General features: G+C 42.5%; 1 protein-coding gene across 3 annotated transcripts in view; it reads left to right on the top strand.

Moving 5' to 3' along the window:
* The window catches only part of GPCPD1 (glycerophosphocholine phosphodiesterase 1), a 733,645-nt gene that overhangs the window by 62,081 nt on the left and 654,837 nt on the right, over positions 1-16,727 (top strand). The gene's annotated exons all lie outside the window — the stretch shown is intronic.

The raw sequence follows: 16,727 nt of genomic DNA, 5'->3' as shown, positions 1-16,727 counted from the left end.
AGAACACCAAATCACACAATGCCGAGCAAATAAAACTGGACTGCCTATGTATTTGAGAGCTCTCCAAATGTTCACAGCCGAAGCCCGAGGGTGTAATTAGTTTCCTGCAGTAGAAATAACATGCAACATGCTGTATTTCTCTATGATGTTTCCGAGGTACCCGAATACATTCAGGCACTGATACAGAAGCCCCCTTTAAATTGACACAAATTATACATATTGTCTCAAAGTAACACCGTATTACGGCGAAACCCCAAGAAATTGATAGAAATTATCACCGTTCACTTTTAAAAGTGAAACATTGGGAACTCTAAACTGGCAATACATGAGTGTCCGCTGGGGGGGGCAATGTCCCATGGCTTTTACAGGCGAAGCAAGAATGGACCCCAGTTGGTGCAAACGTTGTCCAAATTTGAATACTACAAAATAACCTACATCAGAGCACCAAATGACCTATCCAGATGTTCCAAAAGGGTCCAGATTCAATCAACTGATTAATAGCAGAACTTTGGCTGGTCAGGTCATATTCTCTAGAAAATCACACAGATCACACAGCCACACAGCCGCACCTACACTGACACTCACACACCCTCAGCCACACACACCCTCAGAACACCTCACACACACACACACACCGTCACCATAACACCCTCTACCTCATACAAAGGCACACGCACACACCTTCATCCTCACAACACCACACACCATCGCAATACACACACCCTCCCCCTCACACCACCTCACACACACTCACCCTCACACACTCACCCTCACACACAATTACACTCAAAGACCCTTACACACCCTCAATAACAGTCTCAAAAATCACACACACTAACACACTCACACACCCTATCAGCATCACACATCATATCACAATCAATCACCCTTTTCAAACTCACTCACACTCTCTCACATTACACAAATGTCACAAAAAGACGTTAATATTTCACTTCTGTTCTTTTATTTTCCTCACAATAAAATACACTGAACATAATCTTCACAAAAGGTATTTACAACAGTTTAAGCTATTGCCATTATAAATTACAATAACTTTTATTTAAGTATTAATTATTTAAAAACCATTGTTATTTGTAATATCAATACATCTAAGTCACGTAAATACAAAACATTTGCATTAGAAATACTATGAGTGTCACATTTGCAAAAGTTAAAAGTATTGGCATTGTAAATAACAAAACAATTAATTTCGCGATTTTCAAAACCAACACATAAATATAAAATGTGTCATTTACAAAACAAACAGCTCCAACTTTCCTACTGTGAGACCTATTGGCAACGCCAGTGCTTGTTTATTGTAACCTCAACCCAGGGGCAGGAAGGAGCTAAAAACTGCCAAAACTGTTTTAATTCCAGTCCATATATACTACACTCGAACTCGTATTTGGAGCTAAGAGCAAGAAATAGTGTTATGGGTGAAACCTCTTTAAAATGGCCTTCCCATCTCAACAAGGCATGCCAAAATAATAATAATAATTTATTAGCTCAAACCCCATTCTCCCACCTTCTATCCATGTATGAACAATAGGTTATATTGTGTGTGATGCCCAGTCCAATGTAATTTGATTATTTGGCTAATGTTAATTGCCCCTCAATGGGTAGTTAGAAAGAAAAATCTTTGGATGCCGGAAGGGGGTGGTTTGATATTTTAAGATCGAGACTTCTATAGCAGGCAAACATTTTCCTTGTTTAGGCATAATAAAATGTTATAAAATATAATATAGCTTTCAAAACCTGGCTCTTGGGTAAGATATAGAGTGAATATTGTTGGCTTTCTTCTCCGTAGTTATGCCATATGTGGCTTGTATGATGTGTTTTTGATTCATTTAGTTCTACTACATTGTGTAGAGCCCACAGAAGCGCACCTGACTTTCTTTATTTTGGGCATTTTAACAGATTAATTCAAGAGCTGCTGCACAAGTACCTTGTGAAGGAAACTAATGCAAGATTTTCATTGTATTTCCATCTGTAAATTTATGTTTGGATAGTACGTTGTTCCGCAGGCAACATTAGATTTCTCCATTGTGAGATCTTTTTAAACTTCCATTTGACCCCTTCACCCACGCCCTGTCAATGCACTTAAATTTCACCTTTTCACTCAAGTGTTTGTGTCTTGAACTACTTGTCCTGACTCCTCTTTTTCTTAGGGTTTTTTTGACATTAAAATAATTTCAATGTTGAGCGACTGCTCTATGCTTGGGGTGTTTTATGATTAAGTGGAACCCAATGACTGGACATCACCGTAAACTGGACTCAGGTTTGAAAGACACTCCGATAATCTAATACTGTGGTTCGCAACTGCTCAGAAAATTAAGTAGTAACCGATTAATAAAGTTTATATAAATAAAGAAGCCAAATAGAAAATGTTAAATGTTAAAACATTCTGTAAATGTGAGTATTGAATTTGGAGGCTTAAAATTAAGTTTGCATCCTCAAATGTTGGGGGCAGTGCTAATACAGTAACCAGACTATAGTATGGGGGATGAGAGCCATCCGTTGAATCAAAAACAAAAAGCTCCAACCTTCCTATTAAAATGTAGATATTGATTTATGGTTGTGAATTAAATAATAATTTCGGCAATTGAGTATTTTTTTTTATGAATGCTTGTTTTTATATGGTTTGTATATTGCTTTGCAGTTTAAATCGTCAAAGATATTTAGGCAGAAGGGGGCTGGCTTCCAGTAATAACTTAAGTTGGAGTATTTGGATTCTAGTAATAATTCAGTGGTGGTCCCTGGGTTCTAATAACGTTTAAGTGGAGCGCTACAGAAGTCAAAAAGGCTAAGAATCCCTGCTCTAGTGCACATCTCGCCTGCCCCGCCCTACTCCACTCCCCCGGCTTTGTAAATGTCTTTGTTCTTCATTCTGGAAGGGGGACTGCATTGTAATTGATTGCTTATTGTAGTGGATGCTAATTTTGAAACCTAATTGTGAGCGATCATTTGAGGGGGATCCAACGGTCTTGTACTGACTGGGCTAGTACTTTCTCTCCTAATTGATCTCTTTAGTACTTTTTGGTGATACGATTTGATTAAGTGGCACACTCAATGAGGACAAAAACCAGTTAACTATTTTAACAATATTTATTAACAAATAAGCATAAAGATTTTTCAGTGAAATATGCAAAGGAAATTATACTTGCGCAGAAGCTATGTAGTGATGTAAAAAAATATTTTTTTTAGTGTTCCTTTTGTTTGTTACTGTTCTATCATATGTCGTCTGTTCAGTCGGACCATCATCAAGTTGAGTTCTTGGTGCAACTGTGGGACTGGAAGGCTGAGCAGTTGGCAAACCCTGTAAGTACGTGCTCATGTGAAGCCTCAAACAGATGTGTTGGAAGCAACCGTAGCTAAATTAAACAGGTTATTTTCCTTACGGTCAAACCCAATTGGCTTAATTAACTTATAGGGAGGACCACATTAACTTGGCATTAGATGCCAGTGTTAACCAGGTGATGGCGCTTTTAAAAATGTACTTTCAACCATGCTGCACAGCAGCCGTGATGCTGTACAACGTAGCTAAAACTACACACTGATGACTCCAATAATTCTTGCGTAGGCAAGTACTATTGGTTTTGCAGTTAATGTTTTGAACATCATTTGTTATTACCCATTTTGTTAGTACACCCACTCTTCTCTGACTACCACTACAAAGCTGTCATTAAGTATTGGGGAAGCAGTGCTGCTGCACTTTCTTTGTGCTGAAATATTTTTGCGTAGAATGTTTTTAATGATTAAATCCAATCTGTTTTTGAAACTGGAAGAAAATGTGATGCTGTGTAAAGTAAAGAATCATGACGGGCTCGTGGTCATCCACATTTACCTTTGTTAAAGTTTTTGGCGATCCAGTACCTTGGAGGTGTCGTGCACAAGTCCTTTTTTCGTATTTGACGGTTTCAATATGCCTTACATGCCTTGATGCACATGCTCCGTTTGAGTGCACTAGGCCTGAACATTCCTCGAAAGAGAGTCGTCCTTTATTTTGTTCATGCTGATGGAATGTGCTGTCTACCGGGACACTGAGGACCTTTGTGTCTACAGGTATGCTGCGGTAGGACCGGCCTGCAATAACTTGCATAACAATGTAGGGCTGGAAGGCCAGTAGGAGTTTTAGGCTAACTAGTTAGGGAAGTTTCACGAACAACGTTTAAGGACTAATTTATTTGTTCGCTATCGTGGAGTTATTCATTATAATGTTGATAATCCTTATTCACTTAATTTACACATATTAGATCATAATTTATTATGGAGGTAACACATTGACACGACCGATTCAGTAACGCATGCACCCAGTTAAAACACTCACACGTAGGCCAGTTGCATGTGCCCTAAACTCCACTTCTCCTAATGGCCACCATAGTTCAGATTTCTACTGCTCATAGTCTTGAAGGAATCTGTGAAGGATTCCCGGGAGATTTCTGCTCTACTTCTGCATAGAAGTTAATATTCTTTAACATTTCTTATGTTTTCCATTGGAATTGTTTCTGCCAACCCCTTTAACAGCCTTTTCAGTTTTTAAACAAACGTAACTGTTAAACTTTGATACTGTGGCATTGTTATTGGGAAATTCTCTCTTCATAATCAAAACCGAGCTAATACCTTAGGATGGCCCTTTAGTAGAAGATTTATTATGTAGTTGACTGCTTGTGTACTCTTTGGCCCTCTACTATTCAAATTCGGTAGCTCTCTATCTAGGGATATTACTACTTGCGCACGGGGCACTTTGAGAAAGAGAGAAATAACTTTTCAAAGAACAGTAAAAAATAAAAGACTAACAAATGTTTTTTTATTTTTTTATACTTGCATAGGAGAGAAGTATGTACTCCAACGCAGTTTTGTCAGACTGCAACTCGTTTTCCTTTATTGCTGGTGCCAAGTCTATCGGGGCTGACGCTCCTGTATCAATATGGAGCACCAAAGCAAGCAGCTTTCCGGGTTGCGATTCTAGCCAGTTTGAAACAATGGTACAGCAAGTGTGTATTGTGCCCTAATGCAAGCAAGCAAGCAAGGAAGGATAGTACGACAGCCTTAACTGAGGTTTAGCTGTCTCATTATGCCTCTGGGCCCTGGTGTCCACTGCCTGCAGCACCAATGATGCCTACAACTCTGCGAAGTAGACTGTCTGCTCTGCCCACTGCGTGCAGCATGAAAAGGCAAATCATGTGCACTGGTTAATGGTATCTGGGCAAAGGTTTCAACTCATTAGTACCTGCTTTCTTCCAGAATACAGCAATAAGCATTAAAAAAAGGAACTAGACAACCTTTTCAAACCCTGTAACAACTGTTGCGATTGTTTTCTGTATAAAAGTAATAAAAACTATTAAAAAAAAAAAGGCCTCCGCTGCATGGCAACATGTGTCGCTGTGTTTTTTTTGTAGCATTTTAACTCTCTCGGCTGCAAACTATCTTTTTTTAACAATCTGCAGATTATGTAGTTAATGATGGATTATGTAGCAAATCCATAGGTATCCAGACAATGCCGGAGCTGCAAAAATCACATAATTCCACTGACCCTGCTTAAAAGTTATGACTGATCTTGAGATGGCTCCAAGTGAAAAGTGGAGGCGACTCCTGTGCTGTGAAGCCCAGGGATGGACAGAAAACTGAGGAAAGAAACAAGCCTTCTTACGAGGGTGTCTGCTACCTGAAATAAATGTAAATGTGTGCAATTTCTTAATCGCCAAACTGTAAGGCTGCTTTGGAGCTATTCTTGACTTTAATTGATGGAGTCATTTGGACAAAGATTTATTTCTTATTGAGAGTTGATTTGAGGGTGTTACTAGCCGAGCCTTGGATATGCACCCTTTTTGGAACACTTAAACAAATGCTTCTAGGTACAGTCTGTTGACTTACTAATAAATCTATATACCATTACTTCGATATTTACTGCATTCCATCAGGGACTGGTACCTCGTAGCACTATAAATGCACAACTATACCCCACTGCGTCAACCAGGATTCAGTTCTATGACTCTGGTCTCACAGACCTCTGCAGTAATTAAATTAGTCAACTGTTCCATTAGTAAAAGCGCACATGTCCCACCAATTAGTTTACCTTGCATTTATTTTTCATTAAACATGTGCAGAAATTTATATGCAGTCACTTGAAGGTGGAAAAATATCATGAAATAGTTACAGCATATTTTTTTGTTTTCAGCAACATCCATGAACCCGCCATCCTATTAACTGACCCCGGCCCCATGACACCGAGGATCACAAATCACATACACTTTTTTTTTTTAAGGCACTTCAACTGCTGCATGTAAATGAAGATAGCTTGGAAAAGCGCCAAATAAAGAAAGTTGTGCCTCTAGTCCATCTTAATTTACAAGTACTTACAGGCGCATTTCACACACCTGGAGACGCACCCAGAGAACCCTAGGGGAGCGCCCCACAGTTTGAGGACCTCTGCCCTAGATTGTATTGTATTGTAATTGCATTTGTATAGCGCTTACTACCCCTGACGAGGTGTCTAATCGCTTTTTTTGGCGAGTAGCATGCTACTCCGGGACTCATAGAGGATTAGATGTAGTTATAACTCCGACAGCCAAGGTGTCTTAAGAGCTCTGCTTCATTTTTATTCCTGATGGTTAAGCCAGGATATTTATATGAATTCCCGTTCTCCACTATTTTGCCAGCAAGATCCCTTGTAAAATGGACCTGTTTTATCTGCAGATATTTTTTTCTTTATCCACAGTTAATATTCAGTGGTTAGTTATACAAAGCTATGAAGATCCTAGTTTTCTTTGCCTTATAGTTCATTATTACTAACTCATCAAAATACATGACTTATGAGCCTCCATGAAAATGTTATGCCGGCTAAACACACTCTGGTACCTCCTATGATCGCACAACCAAGACAATTGAACTTAACTTGTCCCAACCAATATAGCCCTGTCGGGCCTGCATGTGAGCCAACATGTGTTCCAGCATCTCTACAGAATGTGAGATGTAATTAATAAGGAATGTATCTCTCTCATTGCCTGTCCCTACTTCTTTTTTCACCCCTTGTTTTCCTGCCCTTTTCTGTCTGCGTTCCTCTCTTTTTCACAAATAACGTCATGTGGGGTTAGCTAACCAAACACTGATGTATAAACGGTGATATGCTAACCCTGTAACAGATTTGCTAATGTTTTCTTGTATAAAAAATACATGTGACTCCTCTTTGGGGGGGAAAAAAAGTCTGGTTCTCTTAATTTCTTTGGTAAATAAATCTGCCAGATCTAATCCAAAAAGGATTAGGGTCGAACACACTCCTGAAATTGTAGCATCCAGTTGGATCTGTCTACAGCTGTGCCTAATAGAGTCATGGATTGCTTAGAGGATTGAGAACAAATCTATCAGCCAATTTCCTCCATAGGCAATTTTTGTGTTCCAAGTATAAGGCTGCCTGGAATTCAACAAAATGGTATACATTCTCATTGAGTTCGATAGACTTCCAAGCTATAGTCAATAGCACAAGGCATTGGTTATTGGCGGAATGATCTCCAGAAAAACCACCTTACTTAATGGGTAGTAATTTATATTTCAAAATCTATTCTTCCAGATGCAGAAGTATATCATTTGAGTACACTTAAGCAATAATGAGTTAGCCTGGTTTACCTGCATTTTCCTGAAACCTGGATTCTTCTTTCTCACAGATTTGTTTTAAAATTACGACCTTCCACCAAATTGGAAAAAGGTTTACTTTTGTAACCCAACAAAAAAATTTAAAAATTGGCGAGCCCACCAATCTGTTTGATTTTATTACTGCTGCAGGTAAATTATCTCGGCCTGCTGTTTGACTCCACTTCACTGAAATAATAGTTTTCTTTGTTCTTTGCTTTGTATTTGTGTTAACAGTAGCGCTAATTGGTATTTAATGAACTGTAGTAGGGAGAAATTTAGTATGACAATAGAGATTCATGATATGAATAACCCGGGAAACCTCAGGAATCTCACAAGCTGAAGATTTAGTATACAATGCACAGCTATGACAAAATAAATTCCCTGGATCCGCTTATTCAATTACCCCCTCAATTAATGTCCCAATTGTTTTGAACTTACATTTTTTAATTGTCCATTTTTCATGGTTTTGAACGCTTAACATCTGGCAAGGTAACTTTGCAGGATAACCCTTTGACAATACATTTTATACAGTTCACTTTTAAGAAACTTGTATTTTCTATCTAATCATTTCAATTTGACTGCGTTAAGTGGCGGGTTTGCCATATTGTTGCCTCATCTGAGTGGAACTTGTAGACATGCAACGGTCTTCTTAAGCATAGGTAAAAATCAACAGGGGTGTGAAATTTAATAAAATAGCTACTTGTCCGTGAGGCAGGTTGCTTCATAAATCTACTTGTCCTGTAAACAAATCCCCTTGCCCCTTTGGTGCCATGTAGTGCAGCAACAGATTATGGCAGCAATCTCATTATATAAGATCTCTGATCTAGCCTTTCTGATTATGGCAGGGCTCATACTATAGTTGTGTTTGAATACTTGCAATCCCCATATGTTCTGCAGATTTACATACTGGGGCTGAAGGTAGTGGTAAGCAATAGTTCCATGGTTAGAATGCCCTTTTGAGACTGTGCAAACCTACTAACTTGCATGTTTTAAGAGTTTTCATAAATTCTTCTCTAATCTTTTCCCATACTGAGATATGTTGGAAATGTACTCCTTACAATGGCAGATGTAAACCTTCTTCCACAGTTGGGAAAAAGTGGTTGGAGGGCAAGTGAACTTGCAAACACTCAGATTTTAGCATGAGCATATCTACTTGTGTAAATTTGCTCATGCTAAAATGCAGTTTACAAATATTTTCTACTATTTCTTGTCCTACTTCCGTAAATTCTTGGGAATTCACAAAAGCCGTATAACTACACTTAATGCAAGGACACTATGGATGCACTTTTGAGACTCTTTAATACTTGGGCCCCTATTTTGGTCTGGCGTTGACATTGACCTTTTGTGTTTATAAACATTCTGTCTCTCTCTGTATTGGCTGTCTTCACTGTGAGTGACAGCATTATGCTCTTTCACAAGGAGCATATCGGCACAAAGTTTAGTTCAGTGCCAGTAACTACTGAGGCAGTACGTGCTTTTTGAGACCAAAAATCTTTTTTGGATTTGCCAATGTTTGTTATAATGGTGAGGGCCCGGCAGCTCCCACACCAATAAGGTTTTACAAAAACCATGCCAAAACAAGTCACACATTGACAAAAATAAAAAGCTGACCACCAATTTCAGACGTACTGGCTTTGTCAATGCTCGTTTTTTTTGTTTCCAATCTTATTGAAACTGGTTACACTGATTTTCCATTATGAATATTTTTGGGAAATAGTAGCATGTATCAACACATGTTACTAAATGATGTTGCAAAGAAATGGTACTTGAAATTTTACAGTAGATAAGCAAAATGTTGTTTTTTTCCCTGTTTGAATAAAAAAAAATAAAAAAACTTTCTTTTGAAAGCAAAGAATCATCAGTCTTGCTTTCAAGTTTCTGGAAATATTTGCATCAAATCGGAGAGCTTTCTGGGAGAATTATACATAGTCTCATATTGCTAAACTTAAAAAAAGTGTGCACACATTTTTATACTGGAACCACGGTCAGTAGTGCAGTCAGAGCTTACATTTACTTAGAGCACTCGCCCTAAGAATGAAGACTTTCAATTTATGAACCATGAATACAAGTTTGAACAGCATTAACATATGGGCAAAAATATTACCTTGACTGCAGACAGTGTTCTTCCCTGATCCAGAATGTGGTACTGCAAACTGGCAGCCAAAGAGTTTGTGCTGCAGGGGGTTGGGCGTACTTGTCCCAAGGACAAAATGCACAAGAAAACTTGTTGCCCTTGACCCCAAACAATATGTTCTGGGAGTCGGGCTATAGGAATTCCACATCCCTGTATCAAGCATGTTTACCTTCTGTTTGTTGAGAATCCTCTTGCTTGGGTACTAAGGTTTTCAAAATAAGCATTTCCTGAAGGGGATTAGAATCCAATCTAGTGGACTCTTGATGGGAATACTCTACCACAACTAGTAAGACTTTTTGGACCGTTTGGAGTCTCATATCAAGGTTTGTCTGGAGCGATCAATGATCATTCTCTTCAGTTAAGTTGTTAAAATGTGTGAATTGCATACAGTTACAGACTGGGACAAATATGAAGAAAAAAAAACCTGGTGAATTTGAAATGCCTGACCTGCTGGGGAGTCTTATAATACTGTGAACATTAAGATAGCTCATTCATATATCGGCCAGCAACCTGCACACAAGCATTTCATCAACCTCGTGGGCAGTAGCTTCAAGCTAAAAACTCATGTTATAATAAATAATATGCTTGGATAGTCAGCGATAATATCATCATCAATTACTTTATTTTGATTCAAATTCATAAAAGTTTACTTACAATATGCCAATCATATTGAATGATACAATAAAGTGCGAGTCCTAATCAGGAGCCTGGTAAAGTTGTAAAAATGTACAACAATTATATGAAAAGTTCAGCTATTTCTAAATTCTCTTGGCAGTCATATAGTCTGTTAAATTTGTACAGCAACCTAATAAAAACCGATAAAATGGATGACAACAATAGTAGGTTGGTAGCCTTATATAAAAGGTGTAGTCATGCAATAAAATTGTTTACATTTAAGGATAATCAGTAGTTCACATCTGCTTATTCTTTCCAGTAGCATCCAGTAATTTACATTATAAAAACAGAGATAATAAATGCAATATGAAAAAGATAAAACCATGGTAAAATGCTTCCAGGTATAGAATTAATCAAATGCAATAGAACAGTGATAAAACCATCAAGATACAGACGATAGAAAATACATCTTGTATCGCCACAAATGTCGCCTTCTTTAAAAGTTTAGAAAACAAAACCTGAGGAATTCGGTTGAGGCTTCACTTAATGTAGGCCCTCTGAGCCCTGCTTCTAATGCCCCACATTTGGCCCAAGAATTTTGTTGCCGCACAAACAGTGGCCTGGCACCAGACTTCAAGATCCTCAGTGCAACTCTATAATAGTCAGTTCTCTTCCAGGGGATCCTCATCAATAGTCATAAGCATTAGAATATTCCCGCCCATGTGCGGGACCCCGGAAACACTATATTATATGTGCCCCATATATATATATATACAATGTCAGCCAAAATAAAAACACAGCTGAAATATGCTGTAAAGAATTTCCACCATACATGAGTAATAAGCATTAGAAACATGAGAAACAACACAAAGTTTGTTTTAGAAACTGTTTTAATGCTCAGAGAGCAGTAGAAATTTTCATAACTCACTGGAAGCATAGAAAGCTCCCAGGCTGCATTGCAAACACACAGTCTAAAAAAACTGAAAAGCTAACCTGTAGCTGCATAGCAATAAACTGACACCGTGCCTTTAAGGCACCCATGACCCCCAGTATCCCATCATGCCTCAGGGCTGACAGTTAGGTCAGTTGTTCTTTCCGGTTCCTTCAGAGAAGGACCCTGGTTACACAGCTCCACTAATTTTCTGTTTTTTGACAGAAAAATACTTCACTTTTAACAACGTTTGCTCTTACTTTGACATTTAACATCTAGTCAAGTAAGATACTGTCTTTTTCAGTCAGTTTAGTGAACATTTTCTTTTGAGAATGCCTTCACTCTTTGACAAATGTCCTTCTTGTGGCAACAAGAAGGCAAAATCAGACAACTATGACGTCTGTATCCTGTGTCTGCCTGAAGATCATGATCCAGGCACCTGTCCTCATTGTGAGCACCTGTCAGGAAGAACTCTCAAGGACAGGGAGAGGATTCGCATTTATGGCCTGGCTCACAGGTCATCAAGAGGAAGATCTCCGGTGAAGAAGGGCTCCAAGAAGGCTCATACATCTTCAAAAAAGAAGTCTTCACACCCTTCAACTTCAGCGTCGGGCTCGGCGCTGAGAAAAGAACCACCGGTGGATCATCTCTCTTCTAAACTACCGTCGACGGCGGGCTCGCCGTCGAAAAGAAGACTAGGTACGTCGACGGATCCAGTTCCGTCGTTGAAATCCCCTCCGCCGGCGTCAACCGGGCGACGACCGGCGTCGAGATCCAAGACCCCTCCGCCGTCATCAATCAGGCGACGACCGGCGTCGAGGGAGGTCACTCCTCCGCCGTCGTCATCCAGGCGACGACCGGCGTAGAGAAGTGTGACTCCTCCTCGGTCGTCTAAAAAACGACGTTCGGCGTCGAGGACCAAGAGCCCTCCGCCGTCGACAGGAAAAATTAGATCGGCGTCGAGGAGGCAGTCTCCGTCAGTGTTTCGTCAGCGCTCGGCGTCGAGGGTGCCCAATACCCCTCCGCCGTCGTCGCACAGACATTTGACGTCGAGGCAGAGAGCTCCGTCGACGACTGGACATCGTCGTTCGACGTCGAGAGAGAAGCCTCCGTCGACGACTGGACATCGTCGTTTGACATCGAGAGAGAAGCCTCCGTCGACGACTGGACATCGTCGTTCGACGTCGAGAGAGAGGGCTCAGTCGACGGCCGGTCATCGCCGTTCGACGTCGAGGGACCATAGATCCTCAAATAGACAATCAAAGTCGAGATTGTTTGACCCGCCGACTCCCCGAGGGCGCTCGACAGCGAGGGAAGATCGCTCGACGTCGAGGTTTTCAGATGTGGTTATGGTAACGGAGTCAGCTTCCCGTCATTCCACTTCACGGTCCTCTGGCTCCTCAACTGCATCTTCAAAGTCCAGAAGTCCTGTGCGCAAATCTCCTGAGTGTCGGCCAGGCCCTTCGGCTGGGCAAATCAGATTATCACCTAGATGGTACAGGTCTTTGGACCATTGGAGAGATTCTGGGGCTGCCAAACGTATGCAAGAAGGTACAGGTCTTTGGACCATTGGAGAGATTCTGGGGCTGCCAAACGTATGCAAGAATATGCCAGCCCACAGCACAGGTCTCCTCTTCAGGATCTGGTAGAGGAGATGGACAAGCGTAGTCCTCCCAGGCGCAAATCACCTGTGAGAACACCAATCAGATCTCCCAGAAGGTCCCGATCTCCCAGAAAAGGACCTCGTTCAGAAGATCGGATCAGATCTCGCTCTCCTAGGAAAAGGTCGCGGGAGAGGAGGCACAGTGCTCACCGTAGACGTCGACGAACTCCGTCTACTTCATCTGCCTCTTCTACCAGGTCTTCCAAGAGGGACTACTCCCCTACGTTGACGGACAGTCCTACGTCCAGATCCTCTCCAGTGGATGACATTGGCACGTATCTAGATGTCCTGCAAAGAGGAGCTCAGAAGCTGAGCATTGAAATGTCTGTCCCTCAGGTTACAACGACAGTCATTTTTGAGACTTTACACAAAAAAGCTATCTCCCGTCCTCTGCTGCCTTTAGTCCCGGGGATTATGGATCCTGTCAAAGAGGTTTTCCTAACTCCGGCGGCTATCAGAGCGGTGCCAGCCCGCATTCAGAAAAAATACAAACAGGCCTCTTCTGACCCGTTTTTTGTAAAAGCTGACCCTCCAGCAGACTCTAATTGTGGCAGCGGCGAGGAAGACACATGCAGTTGCCGGTTCCTCTTCAGTCCCACCAGACCAGGACAGCAAATCTCAAGACTCCTGTGGTCGCAAGGTTTGCAACTCAGCTGCATCCACTCTTAAGGTTTCTAATGCGGCTGCGCTTCTGGATCGATATGACAGATCTTTATGGGACTCCATGGAAAGGTTCAAATCCAAGCTGCCAAAAGAAGACCAGCAGGGTTTTGAAGAGACTGTGACAGAAGGATGTCTGGTGGCGAATCAGATGATCAGCACGGCTGCGGATGGTGCTGTCCTTGCGGCGCATTCCTATTTACATGGGGTTTGTGCCAGGAGGTCGGCCTGGTTGCGCCTTACAGGTCTGAAGCCGAATGCTCAGCATCGCATCCTTAATCTCCCCTTTTCGGGTTCCGCTCTCTTCGGGGAACATGCTGACAAAGAAATGACCCGAATGAAGACGGAACTGGACACAGTGAAAGCGGTGGGTTTGGAGAAGAAGAAAGAATTCAAACGCCGCTTCAAGACCAACAGGGGGAGAGGGGCTCAACAGAGGGTTCAAACCCCTCAGTGGTCCCAAAATAAGAACCAGGGGAAATCCCAGTTTTGAGGCAAGCCCGGCAGAGGTAGAGGAGGTCACCAACAATCCTCTAACGCCACAAGAGGAGGAAAGGCCTGAGCAGTGGCTTCCTCTGGCGCCGTTACCCACTCCAGTGGGAGGAAGTGCTTCACAACAACTGGCAGAGTGGGTCAGCATCACAAAGGATCAGTGGGTGCTGAATATACTGCGCAATGGATACAGGCTACGTTTCCGTGCGCCTCCGAAGAGCATTCCTCCAAAGAGCTCTTGCCCTCACCAGCTAAGCTTGCTCCTAAGAGAGGTAAAAGTCCTACTGCAAAAAAGAGCGATAGAGGAGGTTCCTCTCGCTCAAAGAGGAAAGGGAGTTTACTCCAGATATTTTCTTGTTCCCAAAAAAGATCAGGAGGACAAGTTCAGACCAATACTCGATCTTCGACTTTTAAACAAAGTCATCGTCAGAGAAAAGTTCCGCATGTTAGCGCTTCACCAAATATGCCCACATCTTCAAGTCGGAGATTGGATGTGTTCGGTGGACCTGCAAGATGCGTACTTTCACATCCCAATTGCTCAACAACATCGCAAGTACTTAAGGTTTGTCGTAGGGAACAACCACTACCAGTACAAAGTGCTACCCTTCGGTCTCAAGTCCGCACCACGAGTCTTCACCAAATGCATGGCAGTGGTGGCGGCTTTTCTTCACAAGAAGGGGCTCTTCATCTACCCATACCTGGACGACTGGCTCCTAAAAGGTCCATCTCCGGTACAGGTAAAGCACGATCTACATCCGTGTCTGCACCAGTTGCGCAGGCTCGGCCTCCATGTGAACCTGGAGAAGTCAGTCCAGCGGCCTACACAGTCCATCCACTACCTAGGCTCCGTTCTGGACACAAAAGTGGGAAAAGCGTTTCCTTCGGAGGAGAGACTTTTTTCCATGAGTCAGAAATGTGGACTCCTGCTAGAGTCTCGGCTTCCAACAGCCCGACAAGTAGCATCCCTGCTGGGTTCCATGGCGTCCTGCATTTTTCTCATCCCAAACCCCAGGCTGAGAATGCGTCCTCTACAGCAGGCTCTGGAGGATCAGTGGGAACAAGCGACAGGACGTTGGGAAGATCGTATCAAGCTTTCCCAAGCGACAAAAGATGCCATCAAATGGTGGACTCGGAGAATGAATTTACTGGTGGGGGTACTGTTTCACCAACCTCTTCCATCCCAGTCGATAGCGACGGATGCCTCTCTGCAAGGCTGGGGAGCGCACATGGGTCCGCTTCAAATTCAAGGCCAGTGGTCTGCGCAGGAGCAGACATACCACATCAATATGCTGGAGCTCAGAGCGGTATTCCTGGCTCTCAAAGCTTTCTTTCCAGCGGTAGAGTCCAACTCAGTCCTAGTTCAGATGGACAATACGACCACCATGTTCTATCTGAACAAACAAGGAGGCACAAGGTCTCGCCCACTTTCTCGAGAGGCTCAGGCAATCTGGCATTGGCTCCTCTCTCGAGGCCTCACGGTAGTGGCAGTGCACCTTCCAGGCGAGTTGAACGTAAAAGCAGACTCACTCAGCAGGCACTTCGAAGATCAGCCAGACTGGGTGCTAAAAGACGAAGTAGTAGAAGAGCTTTTTCGTTGCTGGGGTCGTCCAACCATAGACTTGTTTGCAGACGACGAAAACGCCAAATGCCACGCCTTCGCGTCCGGGTTCCACCGGCCAGGGATGCAGGGCAATGCTCTACTGATGGATTGGTCAGGGACATTCGCTTACGCGTTTCCTCCACTGGCTCTGATTCCGAGAGTAGTTTCCAAGCTCCGCAGGTCGAACATGGAAATGATCCTGATAGCTCCGGATTGGCCGCGACAGTGGTGGTACCCGGACCTTCTACATCTGTCTGTGTGTCCACACAGACGACTCCCTTGCAGGCCGGACCTGTTGAGCAAGATGAACGGGAGGATAATGCATCCCAACCTCCCATCACTGAACCTAACAGCATGGCTCCTGAGGTCCTGCAATATGGACATTTGAACTTGCCTCCTGAATGCATGAACATTTTAAAAGAGGCTAAGAGGCCTTCCACGAGAGCGTCCTATGCGTTCAAGTGGAAAAGGTTTTACTTATGGTGTAGGGATCATCACCTAGATCCGACTAAAGGGCAGGAGGACGTCATCTTGCCATACCTCCTTTCCCTGGCAACTGCTGGTTTAAAGTACGCTTCTATTAGAGTGCATTTGTCAGCCATAGTAGCATACAGAAAATCACCTGATCAGATTTCTTTCTTTCAAGTTCAAGTGGTTAAGGTCTTCCTCCAGGGGTTGAAAAAAGTGTATCCCCCTGTGCGAAATCCTTCTCCTCCATGGGAATTGAACCTGGTTTTATCCAGGTTAATGTCACCTCCTTTCGAGCCCATCCACAAGGCCTCTTTGCAACATCTCTCTTGGAAGGCGGCCTTTTTGGTGGCGATTACCTCTGCGCGCAGAGTAAGCGAGATTCAAGCGCTCTGTGCGAAAGAACCATATACTGTTTTTCTTCACAATAGAGGAGTCCTAAGGGCTCATCCATCTTTCTTGCCTAAAGTCATTTCTGATTTTCATATAAATCAGTCCATTTCCCTCCCTTCGTTTTTTCCAAATCCTACGACCC

This window comes from Lissotriton helveticus, chromosome 6, assembly GCF_964261635.1.
Source record: "Lissotriton helveticus chromosome 6, aLisHel1.1, whole genome shotgun sequence".
In the NCBI taxonomy this organism is placed as follows: Eukaryota; Metazoa; Chordata; class Amphibia; order Caudata; family Salamandridae; genus Lissotriton; species Lissotriton helveticus.
This window is presented reverse-complemented; position numbering and strand designations above follow the sequence as displayed.